The sequence below is a fragment of the Prionailurus bengalensis genome, chromosome A2 (assembly GCF_016509475.1).
Source record: "Prionailurus bengalensis isolate Pbe53 chromosome A2, Fcat_Pben_1.1_paternal_pri, whole genome shotgun sequence".
In the NCBI taxonomy this organism is placed as follows: domain Eukaryota; kingdom Metazoa; phylum Chordata; class Mammalia; order Carnivora; family Felidae; genus Prionailurus; species Prionailurus bengalensis.
In genome coordinates this window covers 7,306,957-7,332,319 of record NC_057348.1, presented here as the reverse complement: position 1 = coordinate 7,332,319, position 25,363 = coordinate 7,306,957, and the positions used below count along the sequence as shown (strand labels likewise).

Here is a 25,363-nt window from a genome sequence, read left to right as displayed (position 1 = left end):
AGCCCCGAGAAATGGGACTCATTTTCTGCCCAAAGCAATATAATTAATAAAAAAGTTATGTAGTACCTCTTCCCAATGTACACGTATCAGTAAGACGACTTAGAAAACACAGTCGTTGGCCCATTTTGACTCCTCCTTAAAGGGCCAGCAGCATAACTGCTCAGGCCCAGACCACTGTGCGAGGGTGATCTAAAGCTGAGTCTATTAAAAACAAGGGGTATCAACAGGACTTATCAGAGAACAAATCAATGGCTGCCATCCTGTAAGGGTGATGGAATAACTTACCCGACATTCCTTTCTCTGACACCAAGACCATTTCAGCGTATCTTATGAATACAAGTACAGACAGCCATCCCCATGGACACCGGGTAATCTGGAGTCGTGTTTTGTATTTACCATTAATCAGTAAATGTTATCAGTCATCAATCGTCATACGTTGGCTCTGTGTAGATGATATATGAGAAACACACTAAAAATGGTATGCCTTATAGCAGTATCAGTAACATCAACTGAGAGAAAGAGAAAGAGAGAGCAAGCGTGAGCAGGGGAGGGGCAGAGAGAGAGGGAGTGAGAGAGTACGAAGCAGGCTCTTTGCTGTCAGCTCAGAGCCCAACGCAGGGCTCGATCTCACAAACTGTGAGATCCTGACCTGAGTGGAAATGGAGTCAGACGCTTAACCAACTGAGCCACCCAGGCAACCCTGAGATAACTTGGATTTTTAATTGTCTTTCAGTGGTAAATTTTGTAAGAAATAAAGAGAAGTATATCTGACCAAATTTAGTGTCCAATGAATTTTGAAGACTGAATTCAAAGTAAAGAATGTCAAATACCTCAAATTCTAAATATTGGTTACATGCTTAAATGATATTTAGGATATATCTGGTAAACGGACACCTGGGTAGCTCAGTTGGTTAAGCATCAGACTACAGCTCAGGTCACGATCTCATGGTTTGTGAGTTTGAGCCCTGTATTAAGCTCTCTGCTGTCAGCACACAGCCTGCTTTGGATCCTCTGTCCCCCTTCCCCTCTGCTCTGTCCCTCCCCTGCTTGCACTGTCTCTCAAAATAAATACAACTTAAAAAAAAAAAAAAAGAATATATCTGGTAAAATAACATATATTCTTAGAAATAATGACACTTTTGGGGTGCCTGGGTGGCTCAGTCGGTTAAGCAACCGACTTCGGCTCAGGTCACAATCTCACAGTTTGTGGGTTCGAGCCCCACGTCGGGCTCTGTGCTGACAGCTCAAAGCCTGGAGCCTGCTTCAGATTCTGTGTCTCCCTCTCTCTCTCTGCTCCTCCCCAACTTGTGCTCTGTCACTCTCTCTCTCAAAAATAAACAAACGTTAAAAAAAAATAATGACACTTCTTTCACTTTGTTTATTGTGGGCACTGAAAACATTTTAATTATATATGATCTACACATTACACTTGCATTAGCCCTGGTCTAGACTGTTGTTAGGCATATGAAAAAAGAAAAAAATGAAATATTTTATTTGGTTGACACACTTAAACTTTTTTCTTAATGGATGCTGCAGAACATTGAAGCTCTGGGCTTCCTTTTAAGCTCTCATCTCTCAGAACTTATTCCTTTATTCTTTCTATGAATAAGAAATCACATCCCAGTACCCGGCAATGAGCACAAATGAGCACCGTACACAGAAAGTATACTAGACCTTAAAGATCCAACACTCCCTTGGGAAAAGACTAATAATTGATATATCACCTCATAAGTGATATGGGAAATCAATCAAGCATGCAAGAAAAAAGGGTTATAACACACACACATACACTACATTGTTGGTTTCTGGGTAAAGACAGAAAAGAGAACCATTGGTTGGTCTACCTTTGATACAAAAAGGTAAGAAGAAGAATGCCAAGGTTTTGACCAAAAACCCCTCAGAATACATTTCAAATACTGTGTACTCTCAACAGTGTCTTGGTGGGAAGCACTCAAGTCCATCAGGTCTGTTCCCTCCTTCTTGCCTTGGCAGAGGAGCAATTCCAAATCACACTGTGCCTAACACGTGTCTGTTTTATGAATCTTTTCAGAGAACCCATGTTTTGTATTATTTATCAAATGTATTTGTACAATAGCAGCTAAGGTCAGTCTCATCTAGTTTTTGATGTGAGAATGAAGGTATTAGTCAGGAAAAAAAATGACATGTGAACTTTGAAATGGGGACACCTACTTGGACCCGGATCAAACGCATGACTAGGAAGCCACAAGACACTGAACCTCTCTTGTCAGGAAGGTAGCTTGTCCCTTAGTTTCTGAGGAGACTAGCCTTCTTCTACTTGACAAAAGCTTTGATAATCTCACTTGGTGCAGATACTCGGAAAGGAAATGCTTGTTCTTAAGACCCACCACAACCACTTGCTATGTCTCTAGATTCACAATTAATACAAAATCCCATGGGACAGGTATAAACTATAAGGTAGAAGACAATAGCTGCAAAAATAACTCCAACTCCACTCACATCCATCATAAAAATCTTGAGGAACATGTGTGAAAATGGATTTTAGGGTGTTAGACCAAGGAGGATAGAGTATCATGTAAGACAGAGCTGTTTCAAAGACATGGGTGTACATACTAGAAAATTTGGATTTGACATATTAGCTCATGAGTTTGGGGATGGCTCTAACAGCTTATTTTGGTAGGATGGTTGAAATTTGGACTCCGTGCTGACCTATGGTTAATGATGACGATAAGGCAAAGTTTCCCTGGCGTAACATGAAGGAGCCAATCCTAGAAACAGCAAGGTTACCTGCATATATCACGTGTGGCCTGCACAGACCTCCTTCGTCAATCTATGCTGAAGGCCCAGAAGCCACCCTTTCCTCAAAGGTATTGGGAAACAAGATTAGTAATGCTGATTCTAAATATAGTATCATTACTGGCACAAACGAGCACCAACTCTCGCATCTGGAATGCAGCTACTGATGTAGGTAACGCCCTTTTCTCCAGACAAATTTCATAAAATAACTGGAAGCATCTGGTTTTTACCTGGCAAGACCGAGAGTGTACCTCCACAGCACTGGCCCAGGGCTGTGTCCATTCTCCTGTACCCTGCCAAAACACAAAAGGTCTTGACTTTCCACAACACAACACATGGTCCACCATGTGGACATTACGGGGATTGGACCCAATGAAAGTAGCAGATACTTTACACATCTTTATAAAACATGCACAAAGGAGTGGTATACCAACTCAACCAAGTTCAGGGGCAGGTATGTCAAGACAGCCCCACGAGGAATTGGTCCAAGTTACTGTACGTAATGCCTTCTGCTCCCCCCACCAAAAGGCATACCATTTGACAGAGAACTTATTTTTATTTATTTTGAGAGACAGAGAAAGCATGAGTTGGGGAGGGGTAGAGAGAGGGAGAGAGAGAGAGAGAATCTCAAGCAGGCTCCACACTGTCAGTGTGGAGCCCAAGGCAGGGCTCGAATCATAAACTGAGATCATAATCTGAGCCAAAATCAGATGCTTAACCAACTGAGCCACCCAGGTGCCCCTGACAGAACTTCTTGATTAGAGGTAACATATACCACATTTGAATGTACTTTAATACATCTACAGAGTCACCTATAAGGCCTCCAGATTTAAGTGTGACCAGAGTGAGAGCATTCTGCAGCAAGTTCTGGCAGCAGTACAAACTTCTCAAGCACTTAATCCCTGTGAGCCATCATCTCCCAAGGCACTTGACTTGTCCACAGTAAACAGGAAGTTGTTGGTAGTCTCTGGCAACCACGAGGAGATTCGTGGCATAGTCTTGTAGGTTGGAGCAAATCTATGACCTCTTCTACATATACCTACTCTTTTCAGGAACAACTTATGGCTTACCACTAATAAATACATGGTAGAGACTAAATAAGTAACCATGAGACATCAAGTGACCAAGTGGATTTAGTGTCCCGTCACGAACTGGGTATTGTCTGACGTGCCTATCTTATGAGACTGGGCACAGGCAGTAGCATTCTATCATCAAATGGAAATGACACATAATGAGAGATCTTAGTATGCCAAAGCATTCGGATTACTGGTATGTACCTACTGCCCTTAAAAGTTGATGCACCCAAATCCTCAAGGAGAAAGCAGGCAAAAACCTCTTTGATCTTGGCCACAGCAACTTCTTAGTCAACACGTCTCTGGAGGCAAGGGCAACAAAAGCAAAAATGAACTACTGGGACCTCATCAAAATCAAAAGCTTCTGCACAGTGAAGGAAACATCAGCAAAACTAAAAGGCAACCAACAGAATGGGAGAAGATATTTGCAAATGATATATCAGATAAAGGGTCAGTATCCAAAATCCATAAAGAACTTCTCAAATTCAACACCCAAAAAGCAAATAATCCAGTGAAGAAATGGGCGAAAGACATGAAGAGACACTTCTCCAAAGAAGACATCCAGATGGCCAACCGACACATTGGTTGAAAAAATGCTCAACATCACTCATCATCAGGGAAATACAGATCAAAACCACAATGAGATACCACCTCACACCCATCAGAATGGCTAACATTAACAACTCAGGCAACAACAGATGTTGGTGAGGATGCAAAGAGAAAGGATCTCTTTTGCACTGCTGGTGGGAATGCAAACTGGTGCAGCCACTCTGGAAAACAGTGTGGAGATTCCTCAAAAAACTAAAAATAGAACTACCCTATGACCCACCAATTGCACTACTAGGCATTTATCCAAGGGATACAGGTGTGCTGTTTCGAAGGGGCACATGCACCCCCATGTTTATAGCAGCACTATCAACAATAGCCAAAGTATGGAAAGAGCCCAAATGTCCATCGATGGATGAATGGATAAAGAAGATGTGGTACATATACACAATGGAGTATTACTTGGCAATCAAAAAGAATGAAATCTTGCCATTTGCAACTATGTGGACGGAACTGGAGGGGATTATGCTAAGAGAAATTAGTCAGTCAGAGAAAGACAAATATCATATGACCTCACTCATATGAGGACTTTAGGACACAGAACGGATGAACCTAAGGGAAGGGAAACAAAAATAATATAAAAACAGGGACGGGAACAAAACATAAGAGACTCTTAAATATGGAGAACAGAAGGTTGCTGGAGGGGTTGTGGGAGGGGGCATGGGCTAAATGGGTAAGGGGCATTAAGGAATCTACTTGTGAAATCATTAATGCACCATATGCTAACTACTTGGATGTAAATTGAAAAAAAAAAGAAAGAAAACCAAACATTCCAAACACGAAAGATAAGAAAAAAGAAGAAAGTTCCCTGGTTCCTATAAGATTAAAGTCAGATGGCCCTGCGTATACTAGAGTCTTACAGTAAGGTCTGCAGCTTTCTGAAATGTCCTTTGTCTAATAATTTGCAACCTTTTATGTAAAAGATTTATACAACCCTACACTAAATGTTCCTTTACTGGAGCTACCATGCTTTGGTGAAGACTGTGTATCCCAGGCATCGGGAATAAAACTCTCTTCCTTTTTAAAAAAAAATTTTTGGGGGCGCCTGGGTGGCACAGTCGGTTAAGCGTCCGACTTCAGCAAGGTCACGATCTTGCGGTCCGTGAGTTCGAGCCCCGCATCAGGCTCTGGGCTGATGGCTCAGAGCCTGGAACCTGCTTCCGATTCTGTGTCTCCCTCTCTCTCTGCCCCTCCCCTGTTCATGCTCTGTCTCTCTCTGTCCCAAAAATAAATAAACGTTGAAAAAAAAAATTAAAAAAAAATTTTTTTTTATTTGGAATTCTAGAAGCTTTGTTCATTTTTGCATCAACAAGTAATTTAAAAAACTCCCAAAAATCAGAAGAGCAGGATCAACTGGCTCCCTGGTGAATTCTTTTTTTTTTTTTTTTAATTTTTTTTTCAATGTTTATTTATTTTTGGGACAGAGAGAGACAGAGCATGAACGGGGGAGGACAGAGAGAGAGGGAGACACAGAATCGGAAACAGGCTCCAGGCTCCGAGCCATCAACCCAGAGCCTGACGCGGGGCTCGAACTCCCGGACCGCGAGATCGTGACCTGGCTGAAGTCGGACGCTTAACCGACTGCGCCACCCAGGCGCCCCTACCTGGTGAATTCTAACAAACATTTCGAGAAGAATCAATAACAGTCTTTAAATTTTTTTTTCTAATGTGTATTTATTTTTGAGACAGAGAGAGACACAGCATGAGCGGGGGAGGGGCAGAGAGAGAGGGAGACACAGAATCGAAGCAGACTCCAGGCTCTGAGCTGTCAGCACACAGCGCGACGTGGGGCTCAAACTCGTCAACTGCAAGATCGTGTCCTGAACCGAAGTCAGATGCTCAACCGACTGAACCACTCAGGTGCCCCTTGAACCCTTTAAACTAGATCTCTCTGCTCCTCCCTCCTTCTGTCTTAAAATAAACATTAAAAAAAGTATTTCTTTAATAATAAATAAATAAAGATAAAACTTATGCATCCTAAAATTCTATCCTGACTCCATACCCTCACTCTTATCCATTCCCAAAGTGGGAGTTAGTGAATTCTATCTATGTTGTAAATGGATTCAAATCATTCCCCTGCTTAGGCACTTCAGAAGTGTCAATGGCCTTAGAATACTGGCTAGACTGCCTTACTCTTTCCCCTGGTCCTGCCCTTGTCCTCTACTCCCATCTCTCACCACTCGCTGTCTGTTCACCTTCTCCCAACACTCTTCCATCAGTTCAAGAAATACACTAAGCTCTATTTTGCTCATGAAGTTCCCTTCACCTGACATCCTTCTTACCCACTCTACAAATCCTCACCCCCATTCAAAATCTGCCTAGGTAAATCCTGCTCTGCTTCCCTTCAGAAGTTAAGTATCAGTCCCTCCCAGGATGCCTCGGTGGCTCAGTCAGTTAAGCGTCCAACTTTGGCTCAGGTCATGATCCCAAGGTTCATGAGTTTGGGGCTCACTGCTGTCGGTGCAGAGACTGCTTCAGATCCTCTGTCCCCTTCTCTCTCTGCCCCTGCCCCCACTTGTGGTTTCTTTCTCAAAAATAAACATTAAAAAATATATAAATATATCCACACACACATATATAATCTGTATCAATCCCTCCCAATAGGTATTACCACCTCATATTGTGCCATTCGTACGTTCCTGTCACAAACTTGCCAGTATTCACTTGAAGTCTGTACTCTCAGATAGACTAGAAGCCATATGGTGGCAGTACTATGTTTTGATGGCCATTACTTCCCTGTCCCAAGAACACAGTCTAGTTTATTAAAGGAACTCAATGACCCCTTGTGGGATGTGAGACAATTTCTGTAACTACCAAAAATATTACAGTACAGTACAAAGAAAAGGAAGACAAAAATAGAGTTACACCATAAAAACCACTTAAGTCTCACATAAAATGTTTGCACACACTATAACATAGAGCAAAACATTGTACTTCTACAAAGGCATTTGAGTACTCAGATAAAAACGGACACAATATTCTTTTTGAAACAAGTGCCCAGACAATATAAATAAAATTTCTTCCTTATGTTTCTCCTTAATTTTTAGAAGTTTTAAAAAGGTGATTCACAAACTGACACATGCCACAATAATTTTCTAACAGAATTTATAGTATCCATCTAAAAGTATGTACATTTGTCCTTTTTCCTTTTTTTAAGTAGGCTCTGGGCCCAGCACGGAGCCCAACATGGGGCTTAAATTCATGATCCTGAAATCAAGACCTGAGTTGATAACAGGAGGTGGCTGCTGAACCAACTGAACCATCCAGGGGGCCCTGTATACTTGCCCTTTGACCAAGAAAACCAACCTGAACAGCTTACCCTTACCTTGAAACACACCCCCACAAATGTGAAACACTATACACAAAAATTTACTTACACGTGTATTAACAGAACTAAAGCAATTGTTAGTGAGTGTCTGGATGACTCATCCTTTGAGCATCTGACTCTTGATTTTGGCTCAGGTTAGGATCTCTGGGTCATGGGACGGAGCCCTGTGTCAGGCTCTGTGATGAGTATGGAGCCTACTGAAGATTCTTTCTCTCCCTCTCCCCCCACGCCACCATGTGCCCTCTCTCTCTCAAAAAAAAAAAAAAAAAAAAAGTACTTAGAATACTCAAAAATACACAGAAACTTATGAGTATCAAAATAAACCCAGGACGCCTGGTTGGCTCAGTTGGTTAAACATCTTTTTTAAAGCATATATACATTAAGTGTAATAATAAATATTATTTAACTTTAGAGTATGATTATGTAATATTACACATATAATATATACTATATTGTATTATTTTAGAAAGAGTGTGATCCAGCCTGGGCATGGAGCCTGATTAAGATTCTCTCCCTCTCTGCCTGGGTGGCTCAGTCAGTTGGTCATCCGTCTTCAGCTCAGGTCATGATCTCACAGTCTGCGGTCTACTATTTCAAGCCCCGCATTGGGCTCTTGTGCTGACAGCTCAGAGCCTGAAACCTACTTCAGATTCTGTCTCCCTCTCTCTCTACCCCTCCCCCCTCACACTCTGTCTCTCTCACTCAAAAATAAATAGACACTAAAAAAAATATTTTTTTTTAAAAGATTCTCTCTTCCTCTGCCCCTCCCCCAAGTGGGCGTGCTTGTGCATTCTCTCAAGAAAAAAAAAAGTCACCCCATATGTGACTTTTGTTATTCCAAAGGAAAAGTCTATCTTGAAAACAGCTCTGGTGATCACTAACTTAAGCAGGCAATCAAACTGGGCATCTGAGGAATGGTATAAATTCAAGTCTTCCTGATGGAATGCAATTTAATGTACACATCACCTATAGGATATTTGGAAACGATGTTTGAAGCCTCTACATCAGGAACTGGCACACGTTGGTCACAAGGCTGATTGCTAAATAGTTTTCTTGGAACACCTATCCCCATTTGTTGACTCAGATCTATTACTGCCTGAAAACTACAAAGGCAGAGCTGAGTAATTCTGATACCTTATGGCCTGCAGACCATCAAGTAATTACTTTCTGGACCTTTCCAGACAAAAAGTTTGCCACCCTCTGTTCTGGACCCAATTACAAGTTGACAGAAAATACAAGAAATGGAGGAAACATCTAAAAATATTGTGAAAAAAAAATTAGAATTTTCAAAATGTGTGACTTTCTAAAGAACACATAAGACTCATAAAAAGCCAATGTAATGCACAAGCAAAAAGGAATACAGTAGGTTAAAAAAGATTAAAAGGGGGGCCTGGGTGGCTCAGTCGGTTAAGCCTCTCCAACTTTGGCTCAGGTCATGATCTCACGGTTTGTGAGTTCACGCCCCACACTGGGCTTTCTACAATCGGCACGGAGCCCACTTAGGATCCTCTGTCCCCCACTCTCTCTGCCCCTACCCTACTTGTTCTCTCTCAAAATAAACACACTTAAAAAAAATAAAGACTAAATGACTGAAATAATCATCATATATAAACTGACTGGGTCTTAGATCCAAAAATCACCAAAAACTTATGTTAGAATAATGTGGGGAAGTTCAGCTTTTACACGGAGCAGATTTAAGAGGCATTTTCATTTTCAATCTTCCTGGGTCAAAGAAAGAACTGTGGTTTTAGCAGGACAACGTCTTTTACAAGATACATTACCAAGTATTTAAAAGTCAAGTATCATGTATGCATTTCATTTTCACCTTACACTCTCAAACAGTTCCCGTAAAATGTATTGTTATGCAGAGAGCAAACATGCAAAATGGTCAAAATGGGTGAAACTACTATAACCAACATTCACTGTGCTGGATGATCAAATTCTGTTGAAAGCTTCAGATTTTACGGCACAAAAACTGAGGGCAAAGACCACACTTGGTCCACACATCTTGTTAAGGGTAAACTCGGTCATTCTGGAACCAGCGTTATAAAGCCCATAACGTCTTTTTCTCCTGGAGGCCCTTCTTCTGATAGTTTGTGGGGGAGGCAGGGCCCCCGGACGATCAGAGGACAAGACAGCGGAGCATTCTTACTTTCACCTGGAAGGATGACTTGTGGCTTACACATGTTCGTATTTATCTAGAGAAATATGCACACCCTCGAACCTAACAAGTCTCTTTTCTTTCTACCTGTAGGGGACGCTCAACAAGAACCGGCAAACACATTCCAAATGCTCGCAAGAAACGTCTTTCTGCATTCTAGAGGAAGGGCCCTTTGAACCAACGCTTCCCCAGGGCTCACCGGGACAGCCAGGAGCGACAGGGCGGTGACCACCGCAGGGCCGGGCCAAACTGACTTGCCCAGCGGAAATTCTCATCCTCCTGGAGAAGAGCCACAACGGTTACTTAGGAGGAGTCTGAACAAGGAGGCACCGTGGCCGAAAACACTTCGCAGGTGCGCCCTCACCGCTCCTCTCGGCCGGCCCAACGCGGGCGCCAGCGGCCGCGAAGGGGGCGAGCGGAGGGGACCCGGCCTCTTTAAGGAGGCCCCTCGGAGGCCGGGCCACACCTGTCCTTTAACGCCCTCCTTGCGTCCGAACCTTCCTGGCACGCGGCCTCACCGACGACACCAACCACCGCAAGACGACCAAGAGGAGAGGCTCGGAAAGGCGCTAGACCACGGGACAAAGACCGCCGCGGGCCGGTGACGCCACTTCCGCTTCCTGCCTCTCGCCGCAAGGGGCGGGGCTCCAGGGCTTGGGCTGCGGCCACGCCCGACGCATTGAAGGCCGGAAGCGGTAGTGTCGTCACCTGTGGGTGCTGAGGGCCCAGGAGTTGGCCTAGCACGAAGGCAGAGGGCGGGTTCTGGCCCGAGGGAGTCGAATGGGGCTGGAGCCAGGCCCGTTCTGTGTTTAGAAGCCAGAAAGGCAAGGCTGGGGGTGCGGGCGGAGGAGTCGTCCCAGAGGACGCTTTTTTAATAAGTGATTTCTGGGTTTCCCGCCTTGCCTTAAAAATTCTCTTCAAACTCTAGATTACTTACAGATTTTATAATTTTCTTCAAAATGTTTTACGTTCCGTGATATTTTATGAATGTATTTTCGTAGGATAGTAGTGTGGGATAGTGGATCCATTTCTCCCTTCTCTTGAGAAATACAGCCAACTGTAGTATGATCTATTGATAAACTATCCTTGACCTACTGATTGGAAATTCCCCTCTTGTTATGTAGTAAATTCCTCTATATACAGCTGTATTTTTATTTCGATTTTTTATTTTTCAAGTCATGCCATAATACGAGCCAGGGTTTCCATACTAAGTTGTGGGACAGCACCAATACCAGGCATGTTTAGCTATTCAGCAACAGTTCTAAAGTGTCTACCATTGTCCTGCGTGATGTGGATTTCAGTGGGTGGTCGTTACGAAGTTAATAAAGGTCCTTTTAAATCCTGATTTATTAGTACATTTACCAAGAATTGCTTATGTGCGTTATCAAGTGTGTTTTACGCATCTCTTCAATGCATAACTGTTTTGCTTTCTTTAATTTTTTTCTATAAAATACTTCATTTCTGTGTAGCCAAAGGACTCTTTTTGAAGAAATAATCTCTGGCTTTTTTGCCTTCCCTTAAAAAATTGTCTTCAAATCCTAGACGACATGCAGATTTTCCATTGTCTTCTGAGGTGTATTAGTTTTAATGACATTTTAATGTTTATTCCTCCAAGAATCTATCTTAGTATGTGGTATGGGGTAGTGGGTCCCAAAGATAGCTTACTGTAGTATGATCTATTGCTAAACTATCCTTGACATACAATTTGAAATTTCACTTTTATTAAACAGTGAATTGCTCTATTTACACCTGTTTTGGTTTCTAGACTTCTGTGACAGCAATATATACTTAGAGTCATATAATACTCTTTTTTAACAATGATTTTATACTATACTTTAGCACTGAATGGTAAAAATATAATGGCAGCTAATGGTTATTACATCTTCCTTCTCAAGGTTCTTCAGAGACATGAAATTTTTGATGCTTTTACTGATGTAGCTATTATCTCGAGTTTATCTTTTGTGTTTTGCAACAGCTGTATTGAGATATTCACATGTCAACAATTTACTCTTTTTCGTCTTTTTTTAGACTATTTATTTATTTACTTATTTATTTATTTAAAGGGTGCAAGTGAGTGAGGAGCAGAGAGAGAGAGAGAGAGAGAGAGAGAATCCCACAAGGGACAGGGAGAGGGAGCCAGAGAAACAGGGCTCACCCAAAATGGGGCTTGTGCTCACCAATTTACTCTTTTAAAACTACTCAATTCCATGTTTTTTAATATGTTCACACAGTGGTGCAATCATTACATTTTAGAACCTTTGCATCGTTCTGCAAGTACCTTGGCTGTCCAAACCTTATTTTCCTTCTGCCTCAACATCTAGGCATCCACAAATCTTTCTTTCTCTATCAATTTGTGTTTCATAGTCATTTTACAGAAATGAAACCATACATCTTTTGTCAATAATTTCTTTGTATGTTTTTCTTTTTTTAACATTTAAAAAAAGTATTTATTTTGAGAGAGAGAGAGAGAGAGAGAGAGGAAATGTGAGTGGGGGAGGGGCAGAGAGAGGGAGAGACAGAATCCTCTGGGTCCATGCTGTCAGTAGTGCAGAGCCCAATGTGAGACTCAAACCCACGACAGTGAGATCACAACCTGACCTGAAATCAATCAAGAGTCAGAGTTTAACCGACTGAGCCACCCAGGTACCCCTCTTGGCGTGTTTTTCAAGGTTGATATGTTTTGTAGCATATATCATTTCTTTTTATTGGCAAATGATATTCTATTGTATGGGTATATTACATTTTGTTTATTCATCAGTTAGTGAACATTGGGGTTGTTCACACTTTGTGGGTATCAGGAGGAATGCTGCTGTGAAAATTCATGTATGTTTTTCTGTGCAGATGTCTTTTTATTTCTCTTGGGTATTAATGCTTGCTGGGAAACAATACAAATATATATATTTACATATATATTTATTTACATATATATTTACAAATATATATTTACAAATATATTTACATATATATATTACACACATTATCAGGATTTAGAACATCAACATCACCTCCCCCTCAAAAAAACCTATTGTGTTATCCTTTGTAATTACACCCTCACTTATCTCTAACAAGTAGTGGTCTGTTCTCCATCACTGTACTTTCATCTTATTATGTCATATAAATGGAATCATACAGTATGTAGCCATTTTGTTACTGACGTCTTTCACCCAGCATCATGTCTCTGATTGAGGTCTATCAATTTCATCATGAGTAGTGTTTTTAGTTTTCATTGATGACTCCTGTTCCATTGTACGGATATGCCACCTTTTTTTTTTTTTTTTTTTAATTTTTTTTTTTTTTCCAACGTTTATTTATTTTTGGGACAGAGAGAGACAGAGCATGAACGGGGGAGGGGCAGAGAGAGAGGGAGACACAGAATCGGAAACAGGCTCCAGGCTCTGAGCCATCAGCCCAGAGCCCGACGCGGGGCTCGAACTCACGGACCGCAAGATCGTGACCTGGCTGAAGTCGGACGCTTAACCGACTGCGCCACCCAGGCGCCCCTACCTTTTTTAATCCATGTATCCACTTAAGGACATTTCAGTTATTCCTAGTTATGGGCAATTTTGAATACAGCCACTATAAATATTCTTGTAAAGGTGTTTGTGTGCACACAAATTCTTTTATTCCCTCGAGAAAACAGCTAGGGGTGGGAGAAGTGCTTCATATGGTAAGTGTGTATGTAACTAGTGAGGAAACTACCAATCACCACTAGAGTAGTTGTGCAATTTTCCATTCCCACCGTCATTGTGTGAGAGTTCCAGTTGCTCTGCATTCTCACCAACAGTTAGTATTGTTTTTCACTTTAGCTGTTCTAATAGGTGTTTAGTGTTGTCAGCGTTTTATTAGGTCTTCTGTAATTTTTTCACCACATTTTTCTAGTTTTCTATATACGAATCTTTTACCTCTATCATTAAATATATCCTTAGGTGTTTTATTCTTCTTGATGCTGTTGTAACTATAGTTATAAACATTTCATTTTCAGATTGTTTGTTGTGTATAGAAACACAGGTGATTTTTCTGTGTTGATATTGTACACTGCAACTTGGCTCAATTTTTTTATTTACTGTTGTAGCTTATTGTAGATAAACCATACATCTTGCTTTTTTTTTTTTATTGTACACATTGTGTACATGTGCCCTCTTTTATCAAAATAGTTCCCTAGTGACTGGTAGGTTGTTCCCAATGTTTTCAGATAACAAACAATCATGCAATAAACAACCTTGTGCATAGAACATTTTGCATGAATATGAGTGTAATTAAGTGGTGAATTCTCATCACTGGAATGGCTGAATCAACTATAAAATCAGAAACAGCATACACAAGGGCACTGAGGTATAAAACAATGAGGCATGTTATTATAGTTGCTAATAGTTTAGTATTATATCATTAGCATTGACAAATTTATTAGTATTTCCTAGGCAAAATGCTATGTGGCTACCCTTCTTTCATCTTGTGATGTGTTTTTTGAAAACTGGTCCTCATCAAAAAGTCTCTGTGCATGTCCATCAACTGATGAATGGATAAAGAAATTGTGGTTTATATACACAATGGAATTCTACATGGCAATGAGAAAAAATGAAATATGGCCTTTTGTAGCAACGTGGATGGAACTGGAGAGTGTGATGCTAAGTGAAATAAGCCATACAGAGAAAGACAGATACCATATGGTTTCACTCTTATGTGGATCCTGAGAAACTTAACAGGAACCCATGGGGGAGGGGAAGGGAAAAAAAAAAAAAAAAAGAGGTTAGAGTGCGAGAGAGCCAAAGCATAAGAGACTGTTAAAAACTGAGAACAGGGGCACCTGGGTGGCGCAGTCGGTTAAGCGTCCGACTTCAGCCAGGTCACGATCTCGCACTCTGTGAGTTCGAGCCCCGCGTCGGGCTCTGGGCTGATGGCTCAGAGCCTGGAGCCTGTTTCCAATTCTGTGTCTCCCTCTCTCTCTGCCCCTCCCCCATTCATGCTCTGTCTCTCTCTGTCCCAAAAATAAATAAACGTTGAAAAAAAAAATTAAAAAAAAAAACAACTGAGAACAAACTGAGGGTTGATGGGGGGTGGGGGGGTGGGAGGGAGGGGAGGGTGGGTGATGGGTATTGAGGAGGCCACCTTTTGGGATGAGCACTGGAATTTGTATGGAAACCAATTTGTCAATAAATTTCATATATAAAAAAAAAAACTATGTAAACAATGAAGCCAAACCTAATACAACCAATCTTTTTGTGTGATTAAGAGTACTTTTTGAAATTATCATTCTCAGAAGAAGAGACTGTCCAGAAAGATTGTGAAAGACTTTGAAATGACAAAAGAAAAAGTATCTTTGAGTGTCCTATGAAATGCCAGGTGTTGTCTAGCCCACTCTTCCTCATTATTTGTATCTTTCATTGTGTCTGAGTCTTTACCACTGTTAATTATAGTAAATTACTTCACTACTTCCCTGTGGGGGGAAAAAAAAGTCTCTGTGCAGGTGGGCTTTTGGGGAGAATTTGATCCTAGGGAGCAGGAATACAGAACAATGGGAGTAAATCAGGGAAGGAAGGAAAGGCAATGAAAGGAATCATTATCATTTTGATCCCTCTATGGGTGACTGGTGCCCCATCTCACCAAACCCTTCTGATATAAATTATGAAGTGTGTCTCAGAACTTGCCACTTGGTAGATAAAAAGACATGAGTTCTATTGGCCAAGGGTGGTCCTGGATAGATTTAATGCCCCTGTGGTTCTGGGTTGCACATCAATGAATACAGAGTAGATTCCCTCAGGTGTCCCATATTGTGGTGTCACAGAAGATTCAGGGCAGAAAGCAGGAGGTATGGGATTTGGGCCTGAGGCAAAGTGCTGACCAGCTGCAGCTGTGCAAAACTTTCCATGGCTTCCATTGACCTAATTACAGCAGACATGGCTGAAGCCTAAGATGTGACAAGAAAGTATGGATTGGTGCCTGTATGTGTTTGCTGGAGCTGCCATAATACAATACTATAGTGAGTGAACATAATCAACAGAATTAATTTCCTTGTCATTGTGGATACTGGGAGTCCACGATCAGGGTACCAGTAGGGTTGGTACCTCCAGGAACCCTGTCACTTGCTTGCAGATGCCTGTCCTGCTGCTGCCTCTTCAGATAATTTCTCTGTGCATGCATGCCCCTGGTGTGTTTCTGTGTGTCCAAATCTCTTATAAAGACCTACAGTGAGATTGGCTAAAGGCTCACCCTAATGTACCCATTTTAATTTACCTCTTTTAAGGGGTTTCTTCAAATACAGTCACATCGTTAGGTGCTGGGGATCACAATCTCAACATGAATTCTGGGAGAACTCAGTTCAGCCCACAACACTGTCCAAGATGTGTGTTATATGCCCTTCTGTAATTATTCCTTTTTATTAACCATGCGGGAAACTTGCTATCTTGACCAGAGTTCTTGTTTCTAATTATATTCCACTACTTACACTACTTTTAAATATGGAGTTTTGCTTTAAGGAGGCAAATAACCTAAATGTACCATGTCAGTAAAATGTATGAGAGAAACAAGGCATTCTGAAATTAACAGAAGAATTAATGAAAGAAACAAAGGGTGTTAGGGTGGCCAGTGATTGGGGTAGCAAACAATTGCACAAAGAGTAGAGCAACAGCAAGACAGAGCTTATTCCCTCCCCAAGGGAGGAGAGGGGCCAGACAATCTAGAGAAATGTTGACCCAAATTTCTGTCAGGCTGGGCCTTTTAAGGGGTTTTGAAAGATGTGGGAAGGTTGCAGCTGTGCCCGTTGCAGGGCGGGATGGGTATGGGGAGGGGGTCAGCTCTTGGCCACATAGAGCAGGGGGGGTGGCAGGTTTTCCAGGGGCTCTGTCCACGGCTCATCTGGGATGTGGGTTGTGGTCAGGCTAGAGAAGAATATGTTTTGTAGTTGGGATCTACTTTCCAAGAATGTAGGGCACCTGACCAAGAAAAGCAGAGTTAGGGCCAAGTGCAGACACCTGTGAGTTTTGTCGATAAGCTTGGCTGGCTGGGGGTGGGGGTGGGGCTCTTGAATAGATTTCTTTCAAAGGGTAACGCACTGTGCACATTTCATCCAGTGACAAATATTCAGTTTGTGTATGTGATGTCTAGTATCAGGCAGAGACTGGGAGAGTGAATGTGACACAGGTCTGCACTCCCCAAATCATTTCTCATTCTACTCTTAGCATTGTTGTGATTGACTGATTTGTGGGTTCAAACATTTATTAACTGCTGGATTCTATGAACTTGTATGATGTTTGAAACAAAACAAAGGCCCACTACTCACAGAATTTACTTTAATTGGGAGAAAGAAAATAAACTAATATATAAAGAGTAATAACAGAGTTTCTGTTAAGTGCTAATAAAAATATTTAGGAATCCTATTTTAACATCATGTTATTGTTCCTTAACCATCCAGGATGCTCCATGTGGGGATTTGTTGATGTTGTTGATGGTGTTGCTCTCTCTGGTATCACATGTTGAAAGGAAAGGGGGGAAGGAAGGAAAGGAGGAGAAAAGGAAGGAAAGAAGGAGGGTGGGAAAAAAAAAAGAAAGACCTTGAGTTTTTTGGTGGAAAGGTTCAGTCCGATGTGCCTGTGAAACACCCCACAGATAATTTCCATTGGCAGTGGCATGGGTTGATCTCATGTTCGGTCTAATGGCAGTAGTGGGAGAGAGAATTAGGTTACAGAGAAGCAGGTCAGAAAGACAAGATTATGCATGGCTTGGATGGCCAACAGGCACATGAAAAGATGTTCAACGTCGCTCCTTATCAGGGAAATACAAATCAAAACCACACTCAGATATCACCTCACGCCAGTCAGAGTGGCCAAAATGAACAAATCAGGAGACTATAGACGCTGGCGAGGATGTGGAGAAACGGGAACCCTCTTGCACTGTTGGTGGGAATGCAAATTGGTGCAGCCGCTCTGGAAAGCAGTGTGGAGGTTCCTCAGAAAATTAAAAATAGACTTACCCTATGGCCCAGCAATAGCACTGCTAGGAATTTACCCAAGGGATACAGGAGTACTGATGCATAGGGGCACTTGGACCCCAATGTTTATAGCAGCACTCTCAACAATAGCCAAATTATGGAAAGAGCCTAAATGTCCATCAACTGATGAATGGATAAAGAAATTGTGGTTTATATACACAATGGAGTACTACCTGGCAATGAGAAAGAACGAAATATGGCCCTTTGTAGCAACGTGGATGGAACTGGAGAGTGTGATGCTAAGTGAAATAAACCATACAGAGAAAGACAGATACCATATGGTTTCACTCTTATGTGGATCCTGAGAAACTTAACAGAAACCCATGGGGGAGGGGAAGGAAGAAAAAAAAAAAAAAGAGGTTAGAGTGGGAGAGAGCCAAAGCATAAGAGACTGTTAAAAACTGAGAACAAACTGAGGGTTGATGGGGGGTGGGAGGGAGGGGAGGGTGGGTGATGGGTATTGAGGAGGGCACCTTTTGGGATGAGCACTGGGTGTTGTATGGAAACCAATTTGACAATAAATTTCATATATTGAAAAAAAAAAGATTATGCGTGGCTCAGCATTACTCATGCTCCTTGTTTCAAAGTGGGGGAGGAGGAGTGTCTCTTCACTGAGAAGGCACTTTGAGACCCAAAAACAAAGCTGGGGACTCCATACAACTTGTACAGTTTTATTCAGGGAAATTTACAAACGGGGGGACAGGTCGGGTGACAATCCAGGTCCTGCACAGCTATTCTCTGCAAAGTACCGACCCTACTCCACAAATTTTATAGGGCAACGGGATGCTATTTGTGTGTGTGTGGGGGGGGGGGGGGGGACTGTTTCAGAGGTTTCACAAGCACCTGACAGCTAACATTAATTAGATTTTGCGGTGCCAGCTATGTGTCAGAAAGGGGAGAAGGGGGGCGCCTGGGTGGCGCAGTCGGTTAAGCGTCCGACTTCAGCCAGGTCACGATCTCGCGGTCCGGGAGTTCGAGCCCCGCGTCGGGCTCTGGGCTGATGGCTCAGAGCCTGGAGCCTCTTTCCGATTCTGTGTCTCCCTCTCTCTCTGCCCCTCCCCCGTTCATGCTCTGTCTCTCTCTGTCCCAAAAATAAATAAACGTTGAAAAAAAAAAATTTAAAAAAAAAAAAAAAAAAAAAAAAAAAAAAAAGAAAGGGGAGAAGGGTGCCTGGGTGGCTCAATCGGTTAAGCATCCAACTTTGGCTCAGGTCACGATCTCATGGTTCATGGGTTCGAACCCCGCATCGGGCTCTGCACTGACAGTGCAGAGCCTGCTTGGGGTCTCTCTCTATCCCTCTCTCTCTACCCCTCTTCCAGTCACTCTCTCTCTCTTTCTCTCTCTCTCTCTCTCAAAATAAATAAAAATAAACTTAATAAAATAAAATTATTTTTTAAAAGGGTAGGGGGAGAGACTGTTATCTTTAACAAATTTACAGAGGGTCAAAGCAAGCCTCCCCCTATCTGGGCCTTGGCTATATTAGTCTCCAAGGGACCCAAAACAGGTATTCCCAAAAGAGGCCATGGCCAGAACATGAGCAAAATGAAGCATCAAAGCTGGAGTAGGTATTATCAGTAACCCTATAGTCCTCCAGTTCTCAGCATGGCTCCCACTTTCTAAGGACAGTCCTTCCCAACTACTTACCCTCATGCATCACAAATAAACTCTCATGGACGCTGTACATGTTGTTGCAGGCCATGATCCAAATGCCGATGGGGTGGACTGTAGTAAACCCTGTTGTGTCACTCACTTTTCCATTCAGAATGAAAGGCTTCTTCCCCAGGTTCAGAGAGTGCAGCCTTCTGACAGCCCTCAGTCTTCAGCCCTCTTAGAGAATTGCCCTCGGCTAAAGGAAGCAGCCTCACTCACCCACTCATGTCTCTTGCTGTGAAAGCACAACTGCCTGACAGCCATCTGTATCCACCACTGTGTTTGCTCTGAGGATGTTGCTGGACTGCTCCCATCCTCCCACTGAATACAGTAGGGTACCAGAGCATGCCCAATGCCATGCTCACACAGTGACACTGATGACCAGGGTCAATTAACCCTGCCAAAATGATGTCCCCTCTTTCTGACATGAGGGACCTCAAGTGCCAGGTAGCTGGATAGCTTCAGGTTTAATAGGACATTGGCCATGTCGCTGGAAGTGCTACCTTTTAGGATTCAAGACATCTTAACCTGCTAAGGGTTGAGTTGAGGAGACCTAAAGCAAATACTGCCCAAGTGGCTCACTGGGAGTGACATTACACAGGGCTGTTTCTACTAACAAGCTTGATTTCTGAACCCATGTATCCCATATATTGGAGATACTGCACGTTATGATTGTCATTGACTATTGAGTGTATATGCATCCTGTGAATTGTGTAGCTTGAATGTCTGCTGAATGCAAATGCCTGCTCTAAATGTGATCATACTCTTTGGGGGCACCTGGGTGGCTCAATAGTTTGGGTGTCCAACTTCAGCTCAGGTGTTGATCTCATGCTTTGTGGGTTCAAGCCCCCCGAAGGGCTCTGTGCTGGCAGCTCAGAGACTGGAGCCTGCTTTGGATTCTATGTCTCCCTCTCTCTCTGCCCCTCCCCTGCTCATGTTCTATCTCTCTCTCTCTCTCTTTCTTTCTCTCTCAAAAATAAACATTAAAAAACGTGACCATACTCTTTGAAATTAAACCTGTTGCAAATTTTCATTAAACAAAAAAATTTAAACTAGCCATACTCCACAATTTCTTTTCTGTGTTATTTTACCTCCATCCTCACCTTCCCTGACAAATTTCATAGGTGATTTATACTGGCACCTCTATTTCCTCAATACGGACTTGTCAACACACTCTACTGGATTGTTTACAGCCTTACTCTTCACTTTAGAGGTTAAAAATGAAGCCCTATCTAATATCAGCAAAGGCCTCCATGTCTCTGGCAAATGTCAAGGGATGTTTTCAGTCATTTTGTTAGTCCTTTAAAGAGAACAAAAAACTATTAGCTACTCTGCTTTTGTTCAGAAAGGACCTCTTTTGCTTCCATGACACTGTGGACTAAGTGACCTTTGAAATTTCCAAAGATTCTTCAACAATGAGCATCCCATAAAGTTGATTCCTGGTTTTCGTTCTTGTAGGAATTAAATGTTTCTTAGGAGATATTTTCTCATTTTAAGTCAAACCATAGAAAGAAGAAATTTCTTTTTTTGAGAAAATACCTTCATCTTGGCCCCCTGTTGCCTACACAGACATGACTGTCTGGAAATTTTCCATTCTTTCATCTCTGTATCCCAAGGGACCTGAATTGTTTGGAAAGAGGAAAGTCAGTAGAGCAATTTACTCAGTGAGGACCTTTGAGAATTCAGACACTGAGATGATAATAACATGTCCTGTTGCTCCTTTCCTATAATTCTCTGATGGCAGCCTAGAGGAAAACCCAAATGGGCTCTTCTGGGACAAACTGCAAGAAAAGAAAGCTTCAGTGGTAACGATCAGAGAGGGTAAGATCACTGTTTCCCAGTAAGGGCTGGAGGAGTATGAGGAAAAGGGATGAGAAAGTGAGTATTGGGTTTACCTCTAGAATAATGGGACTGGAACAATCCCCTAACAAAGCTGAAGCCTCTGTAATTTGAAGGTGATTTACTTGCTACTTAAACCAGTCTTTCCAGCTCTTGCTATGCTTCCTTCACTCTTCCAGAAACTAGAGCCTCTCTCCAATAGGAGTTATTTTCCATTGAGTCTCCTCTTCTCTATTCTTTCCCATGAATTCTAGGTTCCTGTTTGATTTCCTGTCCCATCATTTATTCATTACCCACTCATTCGATGTGTGTTATGCATGATTTGCCTTCTTTGTCCCTCAAGTGATTGGATTTTCCTATTATAGTCCCTGTTTTTCCTGGCAGATTTGACTTACTGATAGCACTTACTAGTTCTGTGTTGCTGTTGTTTTCCTTTAGTGTCCACAATATACCTACAAATAATGTAATTATTTCTGGCATTCGGTATTCAGGCTAATATCCATTCCCCAACTTTCTTACTAATCTATATAAATATTCAAGAGAATATTGACTGACTGAAGTCGGAGTAAACTGTCTTGGCTTGCTCACAAATTTAACAGAAGTAATTTAGTGTCTTAATGTAGAATACCCTGTTGGCTGCAGTTTTAAACAACTATTCTTTATCCGGTTAAGAAATTGACCGAAGTTTCTTCATGGAGCAAGAGGCTTTTTCCAGGCAGCTAACCACAGTAATGGCTGTTACATTTTCTCAAATACTTTTTCCATTGTGATTATGGTTATGATTCCTCTTCATTTCTCTATTTTTGAGATGCATACTTTTAGCAAACACCCTAGCATTAAGGAACTTTCCATTCCTGAAATACTTGTGTTACTTGTTTATGATATATTACTCTTTTTAAAGAGGTATGACTGTGTTGTATTTAACCTTCTTATTTTATTTTATTTTATTTTTTTGGTCTACATTTAATCATATGTTGAGCTTAAAGATTCCTTTGTAGTGTTATAGTGGACACTTTTGGTTTCAGTCATTATTATACATCTAACATTTCATGTGTTGAACACCTGGTAAGTGTAGGCACCAAGTATATCTCTAGAAAGACAATGGAGAGCAAAAATAGTCATGACCTCTGACCCACAAATAAACATAAAATTACCAACATGAGAGGCACATTTAGGCATAGTATAGGATGTTCCACTTGTGCTCCTCACGTGCTCTGTCTGTCCTGAACCTCACTGTCTGCTCTCCTTCTCACTGGCCTCTCAAAAATGTTCCATTACTAAGCTCATCCAACCATGAGAAAGTGCACATTCTGTTCTCTCCACCCCAAATGAGTGCCCTTTCCTTATTTCCCTTGATGAACAATTGCCCATCCTTACTCTTGCAGTTCAAGAATACAATTTCAGGAAAGACTTTTCTATGCAACTCCCCAGACAAAATTGGTCCTCAATAATTGTTTCTCTCTTTAATTAATTGCACTCTCTAGGCATTACTAATAACAAGGGCCTCTTTCAATCATGCATAAAGTAAACATTTACTGTCATGTTAACTTTGCCTTTTAAATTTTTTGCCTTTTAAGTTTTTTTTTTTAATGTTTATTTATTTTTGAGAAAGAATGAGCAGGGGAGGAGCACAGAGAGAGAGAGAGAGAGAGAGAGAGGGAGACAGAGAATCCAAAGCATGCTCTGTGCTGTCCGTGTAAAGCCCAATGTGGGTCTTGAACCCACCAACTGTGAGATCATGACCTGAGCCAAAGTCGGACACTCAACTAACTGACGGAGCCACCCAGGCACCCCTTTGCCTTTTAAGTTAAAAAAAATTTTTTTAATGTTTATTTATTTTTGAGAGAGAGAGGGAGAGAGAGAGAGAGAGAGAGAGAGAGAGAGAGAGAGAGAAAGAGAGAGAGAGAACATGAGCAGGGGAGGGGCAGAGAGAGAGACACACACACACACAGAATCTGAAACAGGCTCCAGGCTCTGAGCTGTCAGCACAGAGCCCGACCTGGGGCTGGAACCCACTAACCTGAGATCATGACCTCAGCAAAAGTGAGATGCTTAACCGACTGAGCCACCCATATATATACATATATATATATACACATTTTTTAACTTCTATGAATATATAGAAGTTTATATATGAATATATATATATATACACACTTAAAACAATTTTTTTTATATTTATTTATTTCTGAGACAGAGACAGAGCATGAGCAGGGGAGGGACAGAGAGAGAGGGAGACACAGAATCAGAAGCAGGCTCCAGGCTCTGAGCTGTCAGCACAGAGCCCGACGCGGAGCTCGAACTCACAAACCGTGAGATCATGACCTGAGCCCTAGTCGGTTGCTCAACTGACTGAGCCACCCAGGCACCCCATACTTTTTTTTTTTTTTTTTTTACAGGGCATAATAAACACCTTTATTACATGACCGAAGATAGGAAGGAGGAAGATTTATTTGCCTTTCCGGGCTTTGATTTTCCTCAGATAGAACTCTAGTTCCTTGCCCTCCAGCACATAGCCATCTGCTTGGCCACACTGGCCTGGTCTTGAAGCGATGCATGCAAGAAGCTTGCCCTGCTGGAACCGCTCCTCCAGAAGACCGCTAATTTGGCATTCTTTTTCATCATATTTCTTCTGAATTTTCTTTGATCGTTTTTTGTTTAAAATCTCCTCCTCCCCGGGAGTCAGCTTGGCCCCCTTCTTGTGGCCCGGGGGCAGTGCATAGTGAGACCCGTACCACTGCCGGTACTGTGTGCTATCAATGAGCACGATACGTTTCTTCACCAAGGCCTTGGTGCGGACCAGTTCGTTGTTGGATGCATTGTAGACAACATCAATAATCTTTGTTTTGCGCGTACAACACTCAGAGCCCCAGGAGAAGTTGCCCACGTCCAGCCTCAAGACACCTTACCGCCTCTCCGAATTCGGACTGCAGGTATACGGCGGGGGCCAATCTTAGTGTCGGCAGCGGGGCGTCCCAGCTCCTACTTCCGCGTCTCGTGGTAGGGCTTTCTCTTGCCCCCGGTCTTGCGGTGCTTGTGCCAGTTGTCCCGAGAGATGCCCATAGCTCTCGGCGCTGGCTGTGAAAGGGTTAAAGATATTTTTTAATCTTTTAATTTTTTTTGAGAGAGGGAGAGAGAGCATGCATAAGCTGGGGAGGGAGGGAGGGAGGGAGAGAGAGAGAGAGAGAGAGAGAGAGAGAGAGAGAGAGAATCTCAAGCATGCTCCAGGCCCAGGGTGGCATAGAGCCCTATGTGGGGCTTGATCCTGTGACTGGGAGATCATGACCTAAGCCGAAACCAAGAGTCGGATGCCTAACTGACTGAGCCACCCAGGTACCCCAATTTTTGCATATTTTTGATGAAATCTATTGATTATTTTTCCACAATTAAAGTGCTAATTTTTAATATAACACACCCCTGCTCTAGAGTGAGTGCACATGAGCACATGCTCCCATACAAGTTTCGTTTTGCTTTCATGTGTGTGTGCTTTTGTTTCACCTTTTTTTAAAATCTATGTAGTCCACCTGCTCTTCCCTGTTCTTGGATGAGTCCACTTGGCAGATGGTATTTGAAAGAGGGAGGCATAGGATCTTCATTAATTAGAAGTACTTGATGGTGTTCAAAAGAGCTACCAGGCCTGCTGTGTTTATAATGATCAGAGTTCCATCTCTGATGGCTCTCTCAGTTTAATATTGATAAGCAATAGCCATATAAGACAGACAGACCATAGTGATGGTAAGGACAGAATCTCACATTTATCAAGTGTCCACAGAATGTCACAAGAATCACAGTAGAAACATTACGTGCATCATCTCATTTTTTTTTTTTTTCTGAAATTTATTGACAAATTGGTTTCCATACAACACCCAGTGCTCATCCCAAAAGGTGCCCTCCTCAATACCCATCACCCACCCTCTCCTCCCTCCCACCCCCCATCAACCCTCAGT

The 25,363-nt window shown here is 42.2% G+C and overlaps 1 long non-coding RNA gene and 1 pseudogene across 7 annotated transcripts in view; both read right to left on the bottom strand.

Annotated features, from left to right (window-relative positions):
* Positions 1-10,572, bottom strand: part of LOC122486835 — a 33,349-nt gene extending 22,777 nt beyond the window's left edge. For 2 of the 7 annotated variants that reach the window (XR_006298241.1, XR_006298246.1), the window contains exons 1-2: positions 10,143-10,569; positions 286-442 (exon numbers count right to left, since the gene is read on the bottom strand). This is a non-coding gene — a long non-coding RNA (uncharacterized LOC122486835). Of the gene's footprint in view, positions 1-285; positions 443-10,142 lie in introns of all 7 variants that reach the window. The other 5 variants (XR_006298244.1, XR_006298245.1, XR_006298247.1 and 2 more) reach the window with 5 other exon arrangements.
* A 13,216-nt stretch (positions 10,573-23,788) lies between these two features.
* Positions 23,789-24,494, bottom strand: LOC122486834 (annotated as a pseudogene).
* Positions 24,495-25,363: the final 869 nt, after the last annotated feature.